The sequence below is a fragment of the Scleropages formosus genome, chromosome 17 (genome assembly GCF_900964775.1).
Source record: "Scleropages formosus chromosome 17, fSclFor1.1, whole genome shotgun sequence".
Lineage (NCBI taxonomy): Eukaryota > Metazoa > Chordata > Actinopteri > Osteoglossiformes > Osteoglossidae > Scleropages > Scleropages formosus.
Window position 1 is genome coordinate 27,164,067 of NC_041822.1, and position 21,691 is coordinate 27,185,757.

The following is a 21,691-nucleotide window of genomic DNA, read 5'->3' on the forward strand; positions in this document are numbered from 1 at the left end:
TTGTCCCATACGGGGTCACGGAGCCTACCCGGCAACACAGGGCGCAAGGCCAGAAGGGGAGGGGACATACCCAGGACAGGATGCCAGTCCGTCACAAGGCACCCCAAGCGGGACTCGAACCCCAGACCCACCGGAAAGCAGGACCGTGGTCCAACCCACTGCACCACCGCACCCCTACTGTATTTCATCACTTCAAGCTTTAAACTAACAGTAATGACTTTCCTTTGCCTTTTCAACTTCTGCTTGAACTTTTTCCTTGATGCCTCATTATGACAAGAAATGGCAGATGCCTGAGATCTGCGGGGAGGACCAAGGGGGACTGGTGCTCATCTGGGGGAGGCTTCTGTCTTTGTGTGGCTCAGATGTAGAGTGTAAACTTCTGTTCTCAGAAGGATTCCCTTGTTTCTTGTAGAGTTCGTAGCTTGTTACACGAGTTTTAGTACAAAGGAGATGAATCCAGATCCTCATAAGATGAGCATTTTTTTACGTGGGAGAAACTAGTGGTTTGGACTCTTTTCTGAATTAAAACTGCCAAGAACCGTTTTGAAACCTTTCGATTTTAACTTGCTAGCAGTTCTTCGTGCGTCTGACCTTTCACCAGCTGTGAATTCCGTCATGAAATACGTTTTGCTAAATGAAATATGGTTTTGAGCTCCAGAATGAAAACGCACATGTATTTATTCCAGCTTTGAATGTTGCCATAATTCAGTGATGACGGGACACCCTGGGCTCCTCTTGCAGTAGCGCTGCATCCTGGATGGGGGTTAAACCCGCGCAGCCTGTTTGTGGCCCTTCTTCACGCTTTGATTGCGGACCTCGGACTCACTGTGCCTCCAGTGACCCTCCTGCTCGGCCGGGTGTCCTTCCACGAGATGTTCCGCCCTCTGGACTCCGCCGTCTCTACTGCGGCGGAGCCCCATGGCGGATGAACCTGCACACCTGGGCGATACCTGGGTGATACAAATCGGGTCACTCGTGGGTTTTCTGGAGACCGCTTAGTGGATGGAGCTAGTGGACGTGCTCCGTGAAGGCTGACTCGTGGAGCCCCGGTTTTGAATGAAGTTCCTGCACCAGGTGGGCGAAGGAGGAGGCTGTGAATCACCCGGCAGATGCAACCCAGAGGAGCTCTGCAAACAAGAGCCTCCATCACAGCCTCTAAAGATGAATGTTCTCTGAACATTAATTTCCTGTCCTCTGGGGAGACAAACCTATTTGTCTCCTTTGATACGGAGCTGCTTCGCATTCCCTCCCTCCCATCCTCCCACCTCGCCTGCTCATGTGACCCGTGACTTTCTCCTGAGCATCGACCCCAGATGAGCATAGCGCTCAGAGAGCTCCTCTCCAAGCCCTCGAGCATGTTGACCCCCGAGGGACGCGACCGGAGGGTTTGCTAGGGCTGAGCCTCCCGTCCAAGACATGGTGTCTCTCCTGCAGGAGCTCTAATTTATTACTGCGAAAGTGTCATGTGTTGGCTTTTTAATCACATCTTCCCTGAAATACATCATCGTGGCAGATGGTGTCCTTTCGCACAAGGCCACGCCCATGGGTGGGCGGGTCCTCGTTGAGGGCAGGATGAGGAACAGCAGCTTCCACGCCTCCTTGGATTAAGAGCTCCACACGTCTGTAGTCGCAGTTGCTCAGCGCTCCGTGTGGAGCTCAGAAGATGGGCCACCAGGTGCTTGTTGGAGCGCAGCTGTAGCGTCCGGACGGGAGTCCGACACGGACGCGCGTTGCTATTACGTCCAAACACAGACGAAATATATAATGACTTCACGTGCAGTGTGAGGTTAGACGTGTACGGTGAGTATTGTAAGACACTCGGTGGAAGTGAAACAAGAAACACGAGACCAGGAAACACACACGGTGTTGGAACTACGGTGAACAGTGAAACGCTAATCTGTGAGTCTGACCGCAACCCTGAGACGTGACGAAATACCGGACAGGAACGATGGACCAGGACTGAAGAACAAGAGGCAGGAACTGACGGGACGGGCACTCGGGACTGGAACATGCACACCTAGGAAACAAACTGAGGGAACAAGAGACTACCAATCGCCAACGAAGCACAAGAGAACTGCTGATTAAGAATCCGCGACTAGTTCTGCTCCGCTGGCTCCTTTTATACCTCCATGTCCTACGAGACTGTGAGGTGATAGGTAAGCGTTAGCTAGCGGCACTGAGTGGCGCCGCCTCTGACCAGGAGGGGCAGTGACCCCGTGGGATGTGACAGTACCCCCCCCTCCAGGGGCGGCTCCAGCCGCAGAACGCCGGCGGGTAGGCGGTCGCCCCCGCCGTCGCGGAGCAGGCCGATCTGGATGACACTCATGGAAGTCCTCAATAAGAGCTGGGTCCAAGATGTCCCGTGCTGGTACCCAAGACTGCTCCTCCGGCCCATAGCCCTCCCAGTCGACCAGATAGTACAGCGTACCCCGTCTCCGTTTGGAGTCCAGGAGGGCCCTGACGGAGTAGGCAGGAGAACCATCCACATCCAACGGTGGAGGTGGAGAGACTGCTGGGCTCTGCAGGGCGGAAACACAATGGGGCTTGAGGCGCGAAACATGAAACGTGGGACAGATACGATAATGCGAGGGCAACTGAAGACGGTAAGAAACCGGGTTGATCCTCTTCAGGATCTTGAAGGGGCCGATGAAACGGGGGGCAAGCTTCCTCGAGGGCAAATGCAGTTTGAGATCCTGGGTGGACAACCATACTCTCTGCCCTGGCTGGTACAATACAGTCCTACGCCTTTTGTCGGCCTTCTCCTTTTGGTTGGATACCACCTCCTGGAGACGGACATGTGCGGATTCCCACACCGACTCACTCCTCTTGTACCAGTCGTCCACAGCTGGCAACCCACTGGTCTCCATCGTCCACGGGAACAGCGGAGGCTGGTAACCGAGCACACACTGGAAAGGAGTTAAGTTTGTGGACGAATGGACCAGGGAGTTCTGGGCGTACTCTGCCCAGGGGAGGTATCTGCTCCAATCCGCTTGATTCTGAGCACAGTAACTCCGCAGGTAACGTCCAACCTCCTGGTTGAGGCGTTCCACTTGCCCATTAGACTGTGGATGATAACCAGAGGAGAGGCTGACTGAGACTCCTAAGCGGGCAAAGAAGGCCTTCCAGACCCTTGAGGTGAACTGGGGTCCCCTGTCCGAGACGACATCCTCTGGCAGGCCATACAGCCGGAAGACATGTTGGAACAGCAGTTCCGCGGTCTCCAGGGCTGTAGGTAGACCTTTCAGAGGAATCAGTCGACAGGCCTTGGAAAAGCGATCTATGACGACCAATATGGTGGTGTTTCCATCAGAACACGGAAGATCAGTAAGGAAGTCCACCGCTATATGGGACCATGGACGGTTGGGAATCGGGAGTGGCTCTAAAAGCCCTGCTGGCAGCTGCCGTGGGACCTTGGCCTGGGCACATGTGGTGCAGGCAAGGACGAAGTCTCGTACGTCCTGTCTCATGGATGGCCACCAGAAGCGTTCAGCGAGAAGCTTCAAGGTTCGGTTGACCCCTGGGTGTCCTGTACTTGGACCATCATGGGCCCAGTGTAGGAGCTCGGACCGAACAGTGGACGGGACGTATTCTTTGTCTTGGGGCTGCTCGTTGGGACCGGGTTCTTGACGTTGGGCTGCTTGGATATCGTCCAATAAAGCCCAACGGATAGGAGCCACAAACTGCGTCGGGGACAAGATGGTGTCTGGTGGGGAGAGCTGAGGCGATACCTCGAACAAACGGGACAGGGCATCGGCCTTGCCGTTCTTGGAGCCAGGACGATAGGTCACCGTGAAACGGAACCTGGTGAAGAACATGGCCCACCGCGCCTGTCTGGAATTGAGCCTCTTTGCCTTCTGCAGATACTCCAGGTTCCGGTGATCAGTTAACACTAAGAACGGGTGCGTAGCCCCCTCTAACCAATGTCTCCACTCTTCTAAGGCCATCTTTATGGCTAAGAGCTCCCTGTTTCCTACATCATAATTCTGTTCAGTAGGCGACATCTTGTGTGAGAAATACGCACATGGATAGAGCTTCAGGGGACTTCCCTGGCGCTGTGAGAGCACTGCCCCTACCCCGGCCTCAGAAGCATCAACTTCCACAATAAAGGGCAGTTTGGGATCAGGGTGCTTCAGGATTGGGGCAGAAGTAAAACGCTTCTTTAGGTCTTCAAAGGCCTGACTCGCCTCAGGAGTCCAGGTCAGGCGCCTAGGGGCTCCTTTTAACAGAGCAGTCAACGGGGCTGCAACGGAACTGAAGTTCCTTATGAAGCGCCTATAGAAATTCGCAAAACCTAGGAACCGTTGCAGGTCCTTTACTGTCTTTGGCTGGGGCCATGACAGAACTGCCGAGACCTTCTGTGGATCCATCGTGACCCCGTTGGGTGTTAGGATGTACCCCAGGAAATCCACAGAGTGCACATGGAACTGGCACTTCTCCCCTTTCACGTACAGCTTATGTGCTGCCAGCTTTTGCAACACCTCCCTGACATGTCCAATATGCTCCTCACGGGACCGAGAAAAGATCAGGATATCATCCAGATACACTAATACTGAGCGATTAATTAGCTCTCTAAGTACTTCATTAACAAAAGCCTGGAATACGGAAGGTGCATTCGCCAGGCCAAAAGGCATGACCAGGTACTCATAATGGCCGAGGGCGGTGCTAAAAGCGGTCTTCCACTCATCCCCTTCCCTAACGCGAATCAGGTTATATGCGCTCCTAAGGTCCAGTTTCGTAAAGATGGTAGCACCGGAAACCTGTTCGAGGGCCGACGTGATAAGAGGCAAGGGGTGCGGGTACTTCACAGTAATGGCATTTAGCCCCCGATAATCAATACAGGGGCGCAAACCCCCGTCCTTTTTCTCAACAAAGAAAAAGCCAGCGGAAGCTGGAGAGGTAGACGGCCGGATGAATCCGGCTTCTAGTGCCTCCGTTATATAAGCCTCCATTGCCTGATGTTCAGGTTGAGAAAGAGGGTATACCCGCCCCCTAGGGGGTGTAGTGCCCGAAAAAAGATCTATAGCACAATCCCAAGGTCTATGAGGAGGCAGTTCTGCAGCCTTGTGTTTGCTAAACACCGCCACTAGATCTGCATACTCCCTTGGAAGCTGCAGGGGCAGATCTGCATTAGGGCTCTCTATGGATGTGGAGTTACAAGACGTCTCCAGGTGTTTGGGACACTGCTGTCCCCAAGACAGCAGTTTCCCCTCACTCCAAGAGATAATAGGGTCATGGGTGCATAACCATGGGTATCCCAAAATAATGGGGTTATCAGGGGACTTAATCAGATAGAACCATATCTGTTCCTTATGGAGTGGCCCTACCTGCATAGTAACGGGCTCTGTGCGCTGCTCTACACGCCCCGACCCGATTGGAGCGCCATCAATAGCTTTAACAGCCAGGGGTTTTGGGCATCGGGCACAGGGCAAGCCCCAGGACGCGGCCATATCATGATCCATGAAATTCCCTGCAGCGCCACTGTCTACCATAGCTTTCGTCTGCTGCTGCTGGAAACCCCAGGATACTGTAACTGGTAATGTCAACAGGGAGGTATGGAGAGATACATCACTCACCAGTAAGTCGGTCCGTTGGGATCCACGGGGTGGCCGCACTGGGCAGGAAACCTGAACGTGATCCGCAGCTCCACAGTAAAAGCACAAGCGTTGCAGAAAACGGCGCCTCCTTTCCTCCTCTGTCACACGCCCGTTACTGAGTCGTATTATTCCCTGTCTGACGCACTGTTCTTCGAGCCCTGCACAGCTGACAAGGTTGCGTGCTTGAGCCGGCTCACTGTCCACAGGGCTGTAGGGCACCTGCTGCCCTGGCGGCGTCGGGGTCCGGCTGGAACCGGAGTTGCTCCGGTAATCCGGCGAGAGCTCCTGAGAGAGTGGTCTTGACAATCGGGGGCTGGATGTCTTCTCCACTGGAGACCAGGAACGCACCTGAAAACTCTTGGTGCTGGGGAAGAACTGTCTCTCTGTCTTTCTGTCTGGGCTAGGGGGTGACTCAGGAGAGTAGGGCCCTGGGAACAGAGAGGCTGGACTGGAGATTGAGTATTCTGTGTAATTCTGGTTCTCACCTCTGCTATCTTGCAAAGCCTCCTGGAAGGGAACGGACAGCTGCTCAGTAGCGCTGATCCCATTGGTCTGCACAGGGCTCGTGGGCTCCGCGCGAGGACCCGAGGAAGCATAAAGACGATCAAAAAGACATGTCCGCCAATCATCATGCGTTTGCGAACTGGTCGGATCGGCGCCCCGCCCACCGTGACTGAGGAGTCGTGTCAACCGCTCCAACTGATCTGTGAGGCGGCTAGCGGCGTTTGTGCAAACCAGGAGTTGTTCTTGGTTCGCCTCTGTCAGATCCGCCAGCTCACGCCATTCCGCTGAAGTCATACTAGCAGGCGGATTCTTCTGTAGCGTCCGGACGGGAGTCCGACACGGACGCGCGTTGCTATTACGTCCAAACACAGACGAAATATATAATGACTTCACGTGCAGTGTGAGGTTAGACGTGTACGGTGAGTATTGTAAGACACTCGGTGGAAGTGAAACAAGAAACACGAGACCAGGAAACACACACGGTGTTGGAACTACGGTGAACAGTGAAACGCTAATCTGTGAGTCTGACCGCAACCCTGAGACGTGACGAAATACCGGACAGGAACGATGGACCAGGACTGAAGAACAAGAGGCAGGAACTGACGGGACGGGCACTCGGGACTGGAACATGCACACCTAGGAAACAAACTGAGGGAACAAGAGACTACCAATCGCCAACGAAGCACAAGAGAACTGCTGATTAAGAATCCGCGACTAGTTCTGCTCCGCTGGCTCCTTTTATACCTCCATGTCCTACGAGACTGTGAGGTGATAGGTAAGCGTTAGCTAGCGGCACTGAGTGGCGCCGCCTCTGACCAGGAGGGGCAGTGACCCCGTGGGATGTGACAGCAGCTCTGCCGGAAGGTGCTGGATCCGGCAGGTGTCTCCCAAACAAACAACGCTGGTCCCGCTTGGACACTCTGAGCTCTTCACTCTTTGGGGGCTCGGTGGTTAGCGCTGTCACGGGGCCATCTGAAGATCATGGGTCTGAATCCTGCTCTTGCTGTAGTACCCTTGATCGTGGAACTTACCCTGAACTGATGCAGCAAAAATTACCCTGCTGTAGCAGCTGTTTGTTGTCCAAAGTGTGAAAAGCTCAAGTGCATCATCTTCCGTGCTTCCGCTGACAGATCTGGACCTGACATCCGTCCGGCTATTTTCCTGCCTCTCCATGGTGTCCTTAAATCTCCTCCAGCACCACAGTCCAGAGGAGCTCATGTGTTTCGTGTCCTGTTTCTGCAGTGTCCGCCTTTCACACCTGCACAGTGTTACCGAACACACCGCTCACCGAACTGTCCTCGTCTTCCATCTTGTGGATCATCGGCACATCCGGTGGTTCCGGTTCTTCTCCAGATCTTTCACAGACACGGCTGTATGCATGGGTGTATCCCTGTGAGCTGATTGTCTAACACTGTTATGTTGCTTGCGGGAAATGTCAGATAATTTATGGAAAAGAATGGTTGAGTGTAGATAAGGGTAAATTAGTGTAGATGTACAGTAAATTTCCTTTCATTATGCCTGCTCTCGAGCTCTTTACCTCATCCGGATGGCGGTGTGTGGTTTTGCTCCACTACAGTAGCACTATTCTGCCGAATGTCTTCTTTCAGGTCCCAGATTTGATTTGTGGGAACTTTGGGTTGATTATGACTGCAGGGAATTCTGGGAGATTTGGCCATAAAATAATAAGCAGCATTTAATTTAACAGCCTTTTTAACATGGTGTAATATCTTATTACTGAGCCAGTTATTCATTAATTTAAGGCAGTGTCATCTGCACAGGCGTATGAGTCTATCATGTTTTAATAGGAACATTTTTTATTTCATATTTTCTGCGTGCGACCCATATATCACAGTGGAAATGACCCACCTGTCAGGTGATTTTATGGCTGTTATGAAGGGTTCAGGTTTTATGAATGATGTCTAATTACCTGTGTTTTTCAAATCGTTTCTCACCCCCCTCCAGCCCCCGTGCAGATGGGTATCGACCCCAATGACACTACTGAAATCCACACAGTGAAGGGACCTCTGTGTGCTCTGTGAGCTGGGCAGGAGACTCAACTTGTGTACTGCAATTTTTACTGCGGTACATTCAGTAAGGTCGAACACTGGCTCAAAGCACAGAGCTCTTGCAGTCAGGAGAGATTAGGCGCTCTAGGTTTTGGGTGCAAATCCTTGACCCTCTTGAGCACCTCAGCCAACGCACAACTTGACTGTTGCCTTTCAGTCCAGCTGGAGTATTGTGTTGCAAATTCTCGCTCGGGACTTGACCCGGGACTGGGAGCAGTGATGCTGGGGGGTGGGATCAGGGCGCTAGGCTGAGGTCGAGGTTGAACCAGGAAGGGGATCAGGTTCCCCTCCCACCCTGTGTCTAAATGGGCACCGTCCGTTATTAAAACATGGAAGCGACACACAGCATTCATACCTCATTGGAACCCCTAACCCTAACCTCAGGGTGAATGAAAGGAACTTATGAAAGTGTGTCCCCCACTCTGATAGACACTCTACTCTTGCTCAGGGAATAATAACTAGTGAGCCATGTATACACAGACACACACACACACACACACACACATACTTCCATGTGAAAGATGGGCTATTCAAGGATAAATGAACCTCTTGTCCTTGTCTGAGAGGCTCCATCTCTTGGGCTGTTCTTGTTTTTATTCTTATTATTGTTTGTGCTGTAGTCTGAGACCTTCTTTGCTTTTCTCTGTGTGTCTGCGAGTTCTTCCTCCTCCTTCTCCTCTTGTCTCAGAGTGTGTGCTGTGAGTCTCAGTGTTCTTTGCTCCAGCTCCTTTCTCTAGAAAGCAGTTCAGGAGCAGCTGTTCAAACAGAGCAGTCTGTCAGTCCTTCTGGGTGCACATTGAGTGTATGTGTGTGTGTGTGTGTGTGTGTGTGTGTGTGAGGAGTCCATCAGTGTTGCTCTCATTTGGATCTTCATACCTCTTCTGCTTCTCTCATTAAATACAAACGAGGGCTGATGGCCAGATAAGCAATTTTGCATTGATGAGCATGCAATCGATTCTCCACACTTCTGCTGTCTCAGACCCATGGCAGGGGATGGGGGCACACTGTCGTCGCACTGCGTGGGGGTCCTTTTAATGCTGGCATTCGGTGTTCTGTGATACTCGTAGGCGCACTACTGTATGTAGTCGAGTCTGGTCATACGGTGAACACGTGTCCTATGTGGTCCAGCACCGAGTGCCACTCGGCTCCACTAGGCAAACCTCAACTGTTTTACATCTCACGCTCTTCTCCAGGTCACCGCTGTCATTCTGCTCAAATTTGTCTTTAACTGCAGCTTTGTGGCTCAGGGCTGCAAGTGTTCTGTCAAACCTCTTGCTGCTTGGAGCCGTTTGTTTGGTTGTCGCCACCAAGAGCCGTGAAGAGCGGCGGCGCGTTGCCGTCGCCGGGGGCCTTTCGGTCACCTCCGTGATGCTCGTTCTCCTCGGCCAGGCATTGGTTTTGAAAGAACGCCCTGATCGTTGCCATGTTCTGCTGCTGCCACATTTCCTCCACTGGATAGTGATTACTGTCATTTTAATTTCTTCGTGTATGTAACTCACTTATTGTATACTGTGAATTTCCACACTGAGATGCTTACATTGATTTACCCCTTTATGCAGCAGGCACATTTTTCTCTATTAATTCAAGGTGAAATACTTGGATCATGCAGGAATTTGAACATGGGTCCTTCTCATTGTAAAGCGACACTTCCAGTCACCGTCCGTTCTAGTGCTGCTACGTTGCACGTGTTCTGGAACGCAGCAATACGTTCACACGTAACGGAGTGGAGCGTGTTCGATTCATGCAGTACCCACATGTCAGATCCGGGACGGTGTGTGACGTGTGAATCTTGATTAATCCCATGCGCAGTTATTATTGTGTGACTGAACAATATGTAAACATATGACTCATGAATCTGTACCGTAGTAACCAAGGGTAAAATATACCAACACATGCTGCTGCAGATCACACTGTGTATCGATCGTGCCGTGTCAGTGCACGGTGTGTGTTCAGATCTCATTTCCAGTGTCCAGTCTGGCACCTTCTATTTGTGGTTCAGGACATGGACTCTGTAGGAGTGGGGTTAATAACTCAGGTGAACCAGGTACACAAACAGCCAGGTGCGTAGAGGTGTGAAAGTGTGTAACAACATGTGACGGATCTGTCCACCGTGAGTTCAGCTGTGTGAGATCCTCCAGGGTAACCCTGTGCGTGTGTGTGTGTGTGTGTGTGTGTGGTGTTCAGAAGAGGCTCAGGTGCCCACATAAGGCACAAGAATCAGACTGTAGAGGCTGCTTAACACAAGGTAGAGATTATGTTGGATCAGGTGAAGACCAGCTGAAGACCAGGAGGATTCGCTAAACCCCAGTCGGCATCCGCTTCCCAACTTGCTCTCTCGTAAATGATGTAGCTGTGAGACGTGGGATTTTCTGCTGTTTGCTTCCTGATGATGGACATCAATCAGCGCTGACTGCTGATCAGCCTCACGATGCGTCTCTTACACCCCCACGGTAAAAACACTGTGATTTATGATGCTGCTTGATTGTGCTACAACTCGCTTATTGGCCGAAAGAGATGAACGATCGGTGATGACAGTACATTGGAATTTACAGAGAAGACCTGCAGTAAACACATATGAGGTAAATATGATCCGTATGATAAAGAATAAAAGTCGCGGAGCTTCTCACTGCGCTGCTCTGAGCCTCTTCTGCTCTAAATGTGTTTCAGAAATAAGACAAAACAAAGCCTGCAGGGATTATGTGTCTGTGTCTCCTGGTGACCATTTCCTCCTCTGAAGGAAAGCAGCAGCAGATCAGGGACCAGTTGGTTTGCTAATGCTGACCCACGCGCGCGCACACACACGCGCACACACGCGCACACGCACACAGTCACTTTGCAGCGAGGAATACTCTGTCCTATCACTCACATATGCAAGTTTCTGAATACTAAGAACACTAATAAGACCTATTTGTCACTGGAATAAGTGGACGCGACTAATTGAAGGATAATTATTTTTGTCTGAGTCCATTAGTTTTCGCTCGTTTGTTTGTTCCTAATTGAAATTGATCAAGCTTTCAAACAAAACGGTTTTTATGCTTATTTAAATGGTAAATGAAAAAATCTGAGCATTCGAGCGCTGGCACCGCGCTGTCACATCATCAGCGGCGCGGTGCTCGGTGGCGTCCGTCAAAGGGCTCGCACCCGAGGCACCACAGTGAGCACGGAGGAGGAACGCGGAGAGCGTCCCTCACGCACGTCAGGTGTCCTTCGTCCGTTCGTCTCCATTCGTATGTCGTTTCAAGCTGCTCTGACGAAAACAGCGAGCAGACAAACTCTACGAAGGCCAGACGATGGCGTCGTGCTTCAGGACGCAGCGAGTTGTCATTCTGAAACAGAAACAGCAGCATCAACAACAGCAGCAATAACACCACCTCCTCCACCACCACCATCAACAACAACAAACAATAATGATAATGATAACATGCTTCTGACACCTTTGAAAAGTGCTTCAGGAAGAGCTTGACAGCAAAGAAGAGGCGGAGAAATCCTTCAAGAGGAGAATTACCCCAAAGTGCTCTGTTACCCTTCTACACGTTTACACTATTACACTGAGCGCACTGTGAAGCGGGGCAGTAAGTGCTGCTGCTCTGCTCACCATCATCATCTTCACCAGTATGAATATTTCCAGCTGCATGAATTCTTTCAGCACTGGGCTGAGGGCTTTGGGCATCTGGGACGGGACCATCGCTCCACAAAGCGTACTGCACTGTTTCACTCTGTTACCTTGCAATCGAAGGTCCAAGGTTCAAGTCCCTCTTCTTGTTCTTGCACCCTTGATCAAGCTATTTACCCTGCTGTAAAAATGGGTAAATTGGTGTAAGAAGCTCACAGTACAAATGTCAAGGTGCAAAACTTTATGTATTTATTGTAGAGTTGTGATGCGATGGAACTGTTCAGTGAGGAAGAGGAGCATCAGAATCTTACAGAGCGGGTGGGCGGAGGGTCATGACAGCAGTGTGACAGCAAAGTACCTGGCACAAGGGCACTACAACTGGAGGTGGGATTCGAACCTGAAACCTTTCCGCTCTTACGAGCTGCCTCTAAAAAAAGTGCGAGGGCAGCGTCAACAGCAAGGAGAACTGTGTATCCGAACTATACAGACGCTTTGAAGGAAACCGGATTTGTGACGATGTCACAAAGTGTTTGTAGCTGCGTGAGAAAGAGCCACATCCCGGCATCAGCTGCCGGTCGATAGCCTGTCTTTCGTTAAGTTAAGGCGGCCGCTTTCAGTTTCGCTTCCGTGTGCTTTACTGCCACGACAAGCTGTGCACACTTGCGCAATTGCCAGAGCACATGTGTTGACAATCTATCGATCTACTGACAATCAGCGAACAATAAACACAGCGAATCTCTTTCTCTCTCTCTCCATCTGCAGGCTCCGAGACCCTCCGAGGCTTCGCGGACCTGCGCTTCGTGCTGGAGCCCTCGGACACGACGGTGATGCGAGGGGGGCTGCTGCAGCTGGACTGCCAGGCCCGCTCCGTCCAAGGAGCGCCCCTAGTGGCCTGGAGGAAGGACGGCGTGCTGTTGAGCGCCCTCGTCGACGAGCGGAGGCAGCAGCTGAACAACGGAACCCTGCTGGTGCGCGAAGTGATCCACTCCCGACACCACCAGGGCGACGAGGGCGGCTACCAGTGCCTGGCGTGGCTGGAGGGCGTGGGAGCCATCGTCAGCCGCACGGCCAAGGTCACCGTGTTGGGTAAGAACACGGCACGGGGGGGGGGCGCTTCATTTTGGTAAGTGTACCTATTAATGTACACTTCTACTGACCAGCTGGTTGTGGGTTTGTATGTTTGCTTTGAGCCCAGAACTGCCCTCTACTGGTTGATGACCCCTGTCTGCACCGATGTGTTGTGATGTTAAGTCCCATCAAGTCCATTTCCATGTCCACTCCATTTGGCCACACTTTATACACAGCCTTTCCAGAACATTCTTTGTCCACTAGTGTCCTCGGTATTCAATGGGCTCCGTCCACCGTCACTGTGGTCGAGTCCATTCGTCTGGCTGCTGCTCGTCTTCTTCTTCTTCTCATCATCGCCATCTTTTTGAGAGAATCTAACCTTCTCATGGTGTTTCTGGTTTAGCTGAGATCAAAGGAGCATAAAACAGACATTTGTGGCAATTTCTCACATTACAGCTATTAGTGCATGTTGTTGTTTTGACTTGGGTGGCGAAAGTCCATTGTTTCCAGTCATGAATGAGCCTGAAATGATTAAAATCACAACAAAAGGACCAGCGGTGTGTGCCAATAATCCATTAGCGCATGCAAATACAACAGCCCTTGTTGGCTAATTACCTTCTGCTGGCGCTCAGCGACACTTATGGAGCGTTAACCATCCGGCACAGCAACAGCGCAACAAACACGGGTCACGTTACATGCTTATGGTGCTCTTCGTTACTGACGAAGCCATGGAGAAAATTCACCTCGGCGATCCATCGGAGGATGTGTCTCGAGGGCTGGAAGGTACCCAAGTGTGGGGTCCGGGGTCATACCGTGGACCGCGTACCAGAGACAGCAGCTGCTGGGGAAGTTGCTCCATCCCTCCTGCCACCCCACTCCACCCCACTCCCGGGGATCACCGCACACATCAGGGCACTGCGAGCTGGAGCCGCACTGCAGATGCCAGCACTTTGTCCACGACGTACCAGGGCGTTCAGAGACTGTGGTCACTGGAGCCACGACAGTCCTACGTGTTTTTGTGCGCATGTCAGTGGTGACGTCCACATTAAATTCTATTTATTTTTCCAGAGATCCTCTCACACGGTGACATAGAACACTGAACAAGGGATTAGAGGCATAATGCAAGTAACGCTACGGGGGATGGATTTCGGGGAACGTAACCCCGTCGTAAATCGGAGACCACCTGTACTGAAGAAAAAGATATGTGGTTTTGCATGTTGCATGAAAAAAAATGCTCCTGCAAATGAACAGACAACTGGTGCCCCCCCCCCACTCCCACCCCCCAACGCGATCGCGACCAAGACGAGTGTTTACTGAAAACGAACAGAGGTGTGTAGTCAGTGTGGAACTGATGAGAAGGACAGCATTCACACTCCACTGCAGGATACACATTCCGCAGCCAGATACACACTCCACCGCAGGATACAATCTCCGTTGCCGGATACACGCTCCACTGCCGGACGCACGCTCCACTGCAGGACAGACTGGTGAGGCCCTGCTCTTGTACTTTTGTTGGTTTCCTCTGATTCCTCTCAGACTGACTGACCGCTCTCCCTCTCCCGCTAGTCTCTCCCTCTTCTGCCAGTCACCCCACAGCCGTCATCCCGTCGTCCTCCACTCATCTCCCAGTCATCCCGTCGTCCCCCATTTCCCCCAGCTGCCGCATTCATGCGTCTGCACAGAGAGTCGTTCTTCAGGACACAGTGGTTTCTGCATTGATGCTGAGCGCAGGGCATCTGTAGGAAGTTGGACCCTGGGCGCTCAGCCTTGAGAGGAGGGAGCCAACATTCCAGAACCATCTGCTGTCCAGAGGTGTGGAGGACATTTCCCCTGAGTGTTTGTATTGAGTTTTCGCTGCATTTTAAAGTTTGTGTGTAAAGCTAAACCACACTAACGAAGGAGGACAAGCACAGGCGATGAATGTCGGGGCTCCGGAGCATCGCTGATCCTGCGCTGCTGCAGCTCAGAGAACAGCTGGGAGCATCGTGGGGAATGGCTGGGGTTGTGGGGGTGGGGTGGGATGCGGTGGGGGACATTGGTCTCTAATGAAGTTCACACAGGTATATGTGCATGTGTTCATGCCTGCTGACACCAGCTTACAGTGTGGGTTTCATACACTGAGCTACTTACACTGGTTTACCCAGGTAAAGGTATAGCAGGCATAGCAGGGTGATTGTTGCTCTTTCAATTCAGGATAAGTACCTTGATGAGGGCGCTAGAGCAGGAGGGGGGATTCAAACCAGGACACTTAAGTGCAGAAGCACCTTTATTTCACCGTCACTTGAGCAGCGTTGCTGTGAGAAACAGTTTGTGAGCCTGAGCAACTCGTTCACATGCACACTGGACGCGCTTCTGCCCTCCCTGCTCGGCTGTCCTCCCTGCGCTCGCTGCAAGCCTATTGCATGCGCTGCCTGCATTCGGCTGTGTTTCCCCCAGGTGCTCTGGTTTCTTTCCACAGTCCAAACAGTAGGCTGATGCATTTCAGGTGAAGTAGTGATGCAAAACTGCCTATAGTGTACATGCGTCTCTGTGTGTGTGTGTGTGTGTGTGTGTGTGTGTGTGTGTGTGTGTGTGTTTGTTTGTGAACAAGTGTGTGTGATTGTCCTGTGATGTTCTGGAATCCCATCATTTTGGGAAGGTTCTTTTTAAGCTCTAAAACCCTAACCCCAGCTGACCTTAACTAAAACAACTAATTTAGCAGTAAGCAACCCTAAGCCTATGGGGGTCTTTCAAATAGTTGCTAGACTACTGCATAATAAACAGCCATTGCTCTTCTTTGGTAGATAATCAACACTTTTTAAAGACATGCCTGCAGCTAAAAAAGTATTAATATCAAAATGTACATTTTAAATGTAAGCATTTTACTGTATTTTAAGACATTCAGGCCCTGCAGCTCAAATCACTGCAACCCACAGCCAGTCACTGGGTGACACAGCGTGTGTGTGCGTGTGTGGGCGTGTGTGTGCGCGTGTGTGCGCGTGTGTGCGTGTGTGTGCGTGTGTGTGCGTGTGTGTGTGTGTCTACAGTGTCTCTTCACGGAGATGCTGGATTGCGGCCCCAGCTGAGCAGCTTTCAGCTCTATAGACAGACAGATCTTTGCAGGTTCCACATGAGATGAGCTTTGCCGAGATGATCATAATCTGCATGTGTGTGTGTAGTTTGGACTATGGTAATCTGAGGAAATCTGCAGTAATCTATGGTAATCTATGGTAACAGTGGAAATGGGGCAGCGTGGCGCCTAGAGCAGATCCTCCCACGGCGGCGGAGAGCAAACGGCGCCTCCTGACTTACCCTGGGCAAACTGGGCAAACAAGAGGAGCATCTTGTCCCGTTTCAGTATTGCAAAAGATGGTTTTCCTGCATTCAAATTGCCCCGGAACTCAACCCCCACCACGTGACTCCGTTTCCTCTTGATTCACTTCCTGATTCCACTGCATCCCATCACACAGCAGAGCAGCAGCTCAAATACCTGCGACAGCCACTTGTACCCACGTTTCCATGGCAACATTCTTCAGTAAATATAGCACTAGTTTCACCTCCTAGTGCCAGGCTGATGCTCTGAGTGCGTGAGCAAAGGAAGCGAGGAGTCAATAATGCTGCCCGCCGTGTGTGTTTAGGTCCCTTTCTACTCTGGGTCTGCATCAACAGGCCAGGCCTCTGGCTGTAACTCCCCGAGGGCCATGGAACCCCAGGTCCTGCGGTCAGATACAGCACCTGCACAGATTCCCCCATTTACAGAGCAGGGTACAAAGGTGCTAAAACAGGAGTAGGAATCAAATGAGTGTCCTTCATCTTGGAAGGTGGTAGTTCCCTAACAACCACACCCCCTGGTGCCGCCCAGCCAATGAGCCGCAGTGAGCTTTTCAATTTCAGTTCAGTTCAAATCGATGCCTTTTTGTAGAGCTCTTTTCACACAGTGACACAGAGCACTGAACAGAGCATCGGGGACACAATAGAAATAAAATGAAACGTTGGCGACACATTCAGTTCCTCCAGTAACTTCATTATTTATCAAAGCTTTAAGTACATCAACTGGCCATGAAGGAAAGGAAGAAAGGAACATCACGTGTTATGTGACGGGATGGTGGTGATGGTGATGGGATGGTGGTGATGACAATGGGATGATAACGGTGACGATGACGGTGATGTGCGCAGTGACAATGATGATAATGCTGACGATGATAATGATCACGACTTCTCCCTCGGCCACCCTCAGGTCCCGTGCGGGTGGCCGTTGCCATGTCGACTGTATCGGCGTACGTAGGCGACACGACACTGCTGCGCTGCGACGTCATCGGTGAGCCGACGCCAGTCATACGTTGGCAGAAAGACCGCCGAGACATCGTACTGGACCCCGCTGGGCGCGCAGTGGCCCTCCCCTCAGGGGCACTGCAGTTCAGCAGAGTGCAACCCTCCGATGCAGCGGCCTACCGCTGCCTGGCCGAGGACCCTGCAGAGGCCCGCACCAGTACAGACACGGTGCTGCGGGTGCTACCAGGTGCGTTAACGGCATGCGCTCGTCAGCGAGTCGGATCCACAGAGCTGCGGTCTGCACTCAAGTGGCTGGACGGGTTTCACAGCCCTGCCTCTGCTTTCCCCGGCAGAGTCCCGGCAGCCCCGTTCCCTGGTGTTCCTGCAGCGTCCCTCCCCAGTGGCGGCCCTGGAGGGCCGCGATGCGGTGTTCGAGTGCTCGGCCTCAGGTTACCCCGCGCCATCCTTCCTTTGGACCAAAGCGGGCAGTGCCATCAACACCAGGTTAATGTCTGCGTGCGGCTCAGGTTCAGGCAGCTCTTTGCGCACACGTCTCGTAGTCATGGGTTAGTGAAACGAGGAGCAGCGAGCAGCAAGAGCGGCGATAAGACCTCGACAGTACAGTGCGATCAACGTCATCTGAGCTGTGCTTTGAGGACTAAAGGCACTGACTGTGCTTCTCAGGTAGGGTAAAACAGTGCCGTAGCACAGTCAGAGCGTTCGTGTGAAAAACACTCATAACTGAAGCTTTTCATCGCCATAGTAACTGTGCACCGTTTCCTGCTGACCCCATGAGCGCTTTGCAGACACACACTGCCATGTGACCTCACTTCTGCTTGTGTTACTGGGGTTATGGCATTCTTAAAGAAGGTGAGGCAACCGAGCAACCGTAATGTCGCTTTCTGAGGGTGACCCCAGGTGCTCCGCCCCCTGCAGGTCGGAGCGATTCGCGCTGCTGGGAGGCAGCAACCTGCTGATTCGGGGGGTGCGCCTCGAAGATGCCGGCGTGTACCGGTGCACTGCCCTCAACGGGCATCGGAACATCAGCGCTTCCTGCGAGCTCTCGGTGCTGGGTGAGTCGCACCGTGGACACACCTTGTGGCCCCGGCAAGCATGCTTTACCGCTCCTCTGTCCAGCGCCGTGTGCCCATTTATGGCGTATTCTTCCCATACAGTGCAGCGTACCCCCCCCAAACCGCAGTGCCAGTCAGCGGGTCAGTCGTACATCCCGAGTTGTAACACGACACTGCGAGACCTGCGGTCTCCAAAAGTCCAAACACCGTCACAGTTGTCCCCCCGCCCCCAGACTCTCGGTGCAGGGCGAGCGGTGCCCTCTGAGCTTCACCTCGAATCTCGAACCCTGAGCCTGCGAAGCAGACGCCCCCCGCAGAAGCACAGGCTGCCCTCAGGCTGCGTGTCTCACAAAATTGCGAAGGAGAATGTGACAGAAATAGTACAGCTGCTTGTTCCTCTGCATTTACCTCAAAGGGCCCTTTGTGGTTCGGTCACCGGCAGAGCCGTGCGCCGCTGCCGGACCTGCACCTGCTGCTCGGAGTCCTCCGTGTGAATCGTTTGCCGCAGCGTGCGGCCCGAGGCCTGCAGGCGTGAGCAACGTCAATCACGAGACGTGCGTCTCCTGTGTGTCTCTCCCATCCGGCTGCTCGTTCAGTCCCCGCGCTGCTCTACTGGGCTCCACTCTGTTGTACCGCACTATCCGGTACCGTGCTGTGGAGTCCGCGCTGACAGGAGTCCCTTCCCTCCGACTGTTTGCCTCCGGTTTCCCCACCGTCGGCACGGCTCCGCACTCTTTACCGCATTTGGTGGACACGGACGCGCTGGTGAGGTGCTAAATCATTCGGGGAAGCAAAGGCCCCTCTTCGATAATCCGTGATTAAAGGTTATTAAAAAGCAAAGAAAAATCTCAAGCACAGACGGCAAGATACCATAGTATTAGCTGGCAAACATCTGTCACCACTGAGCACTGATTGTAGCCCTGCTGGGGGATGCTGTGCTTTAACCGTCTTTACAGCGAGTGAAGCAGTGCACTTGACTAGCGCTCACTTGGATGGATGGACGGATGGATGGATGGATGGATGGATGGATAGATGGATGACTGAAAAATGTGTTAATGGAAAATCGCATGAGCCTGTTGCTGTCATCATGTGTACCACGGGACTCGTGAAACTCGGGAGACCCGTGCGGCACCACCCAGGGCTTCTGGTAGCTTCCATGGGCCTGTGGTGTTGGCCCGGTGCCTTCACATGGAACCACAGTCACCCTGTTTGCACTAAGATCTTGGGAAGTGGTGGTAACTGGGCCTCTGCAGCAGGCCGGCGAGACCGTGCCGCCAGCTCACTGCGAGTCGCCTCCATCCTGCCGAGTCCTCGTGGTGCGCCGCCGTCCGCTGTCACACGTTTGTTCATTTCGCTCCCCGACTAATTTTCGCCCAGACGCATGTTTCTCCGTAAGCTGCTTTGTCCCTCCAGCGTGAGCGGATTTGCTTCACTCTCCCTTTTCAGAAAGCAGTTTAGGACAAAGTGCGAGAATTAGAGCGTCGGACCTGCGGGTGGCATCAAAGTGAGGGGACTGCAGCTCACGGCTCTTCTCCACAGCACTTCAGCAGCAGAACTGCACTGAAGCTCGAGTCGCAGAGAGCGGTTAGAGGTCCAAGGCCATAACTACTGTGTTACCTGGTGCCTCCAGGAAGCAGTTTTCCCATTTTACCATGATGGTTTTCATGAAAACTTTGAATTCTTCTCTCTCCCGCATCACTGAGCCTGCAGAATTTACATTTTAATTGCGCTGGAGACGCGTGATGCTCTTGTTTCCGAGGTAGACAAATAACATGAGAATCATACCAGATGGAGGGGTTATGCTTCATGCTTCTTTGCCTTCAATCTCATCCCCTTCTGGAGTTGGTATCATAGACCTCTGGGGTTGCTGCCATGGACCTTTGCGCTTTGCTAAGGGCGGGATGGTGGCACAGCAAGTAGCACTGCTGTCTCATAGCACCTGGGTGGTGTGAGAGAACATGGGTTTGATCCCTGCTCAGTCTGTGTGGAGTTTGCGTGTTCTCCCTGTGTCTGTGTGGGTTTCCTCTGGTTTGCTCTGGTTTCCTCTCATAGTCCAAAGATGTGCTGTTCCAGTTCCCCCATAGTGTGTGTGTTTCACTAATAATGTACTACTGCAGACCTTTGAGGTTTACTGCAGACAGGCAGCAGCAGCTGCCACCCCTCACAGGGGGTCTCCTTACATTTATTCACTTAGCAGACACTTTTCTCTAAAGTGACTTCCAATGAACTCTATGCAGTGTAATCAGCCCACACACCTTATTCACTGTGGTGACTTACACTGCTAGATACACTACTCACACTGGGTCACTCATCCATACATCAGTGGAACACACATACTCTCTCTCTCTGTCTGTCACTCACACACTATGGGGGAACCTGAACAGCATGTCTTTGGACTGTGGGAGGAAACAAGAGCACCCAGAGGAATCCCACGCAGATGCAGGGAGAACATGCAAACTCCACACAGACTGAGTGGGGATCAAACCCACATCCTCTCACACCCCCCAAGCACTGTGACACAGCAACACTACTCGCTGTGCCACCGTGCTGCCCCTTTAGAGGCCATTGCTGGTGGTCAGGGCTTGGCAAGGACAGCATAATTACATAATTGAACGATTGGTTTCATTACAACACAAGAGTCATCAGGGATGAGGACCGGCGCAGTTCACATGACAACGGTCGCCACATTGAGCCAGTGCATCCGTTCCACTGTCCACAACCACTTGTCCTGCGGTGAGCCACAGCGTTACCTGGCAACGCAGGGTGCGGGGCCATCAGCCCATCGTAAGGCACCCCGAGCAGGGCTCGAACCCCAGACCTACCACGCACCAGGTGAACCTGATGCGCCACTGCAACCCCCCCCGACTCCGTCCCTTCGACACCAATTAGCACTTGGGAGAAAGTGAATTCTGCAAGTTGCAGAGGAAACTAATAACAGATGGACTAACAGTGAGATCTGAGCACCCAATTCATAGTGATGAATATTAACACCTTAAGGGTGGAAATCCCTGCTGCAGCCAAACCTGTAGCCGGATTCAATCAGACCACAAACACACACACACACACACACACACATTTTCGGAACCGCTTGTCCCATACAGGGTCACGGGGAACCGGAGCCTAACCCGGCAACTCAGGGCGTAAGGCTGGAGGGGGAGGGGACACACCCAGGACGGGACGCCGGTCCGCCGCAAGGCACCCCAAGCGGGACTCGAACCACAGACCCACCGGAGAGCAGGACTATGGTCCAACCCACTGCGCCACCGCGCCCCTTCCCAGACCACAAACATCCGTTAATTTTTCTTTTCCCGCATACAAACTGTAACATTCACTTATTGTGCATTTGCTTCTTATTAAAGTCTATTCACGAGGGTGACGCAGTGGCGCAGTGGGTTGGACCGGGTCCTGCTCTCGGGTCGGTCAGGGGTTCAAATCCCGCTTGGGGTGCCTTGTGATGGACTGGCATCCAGTCCTGGGTGCATCGCCTTCCTATCCAGCCTTACGCCCTGTGTTGCCGGGTTA

General features: G+C 52.5%; 1 pseudogene; it reads left to right on the forward strand.

The window, feature by feature from the left end:
* Nucleotides 1–21,691, forward strand: part of LOC108921817 (netrin receptor DCC-like) — a 98,305-nt pseudogene that overhangs the window by 12,506 nt on the left and 64,108 nt on the right.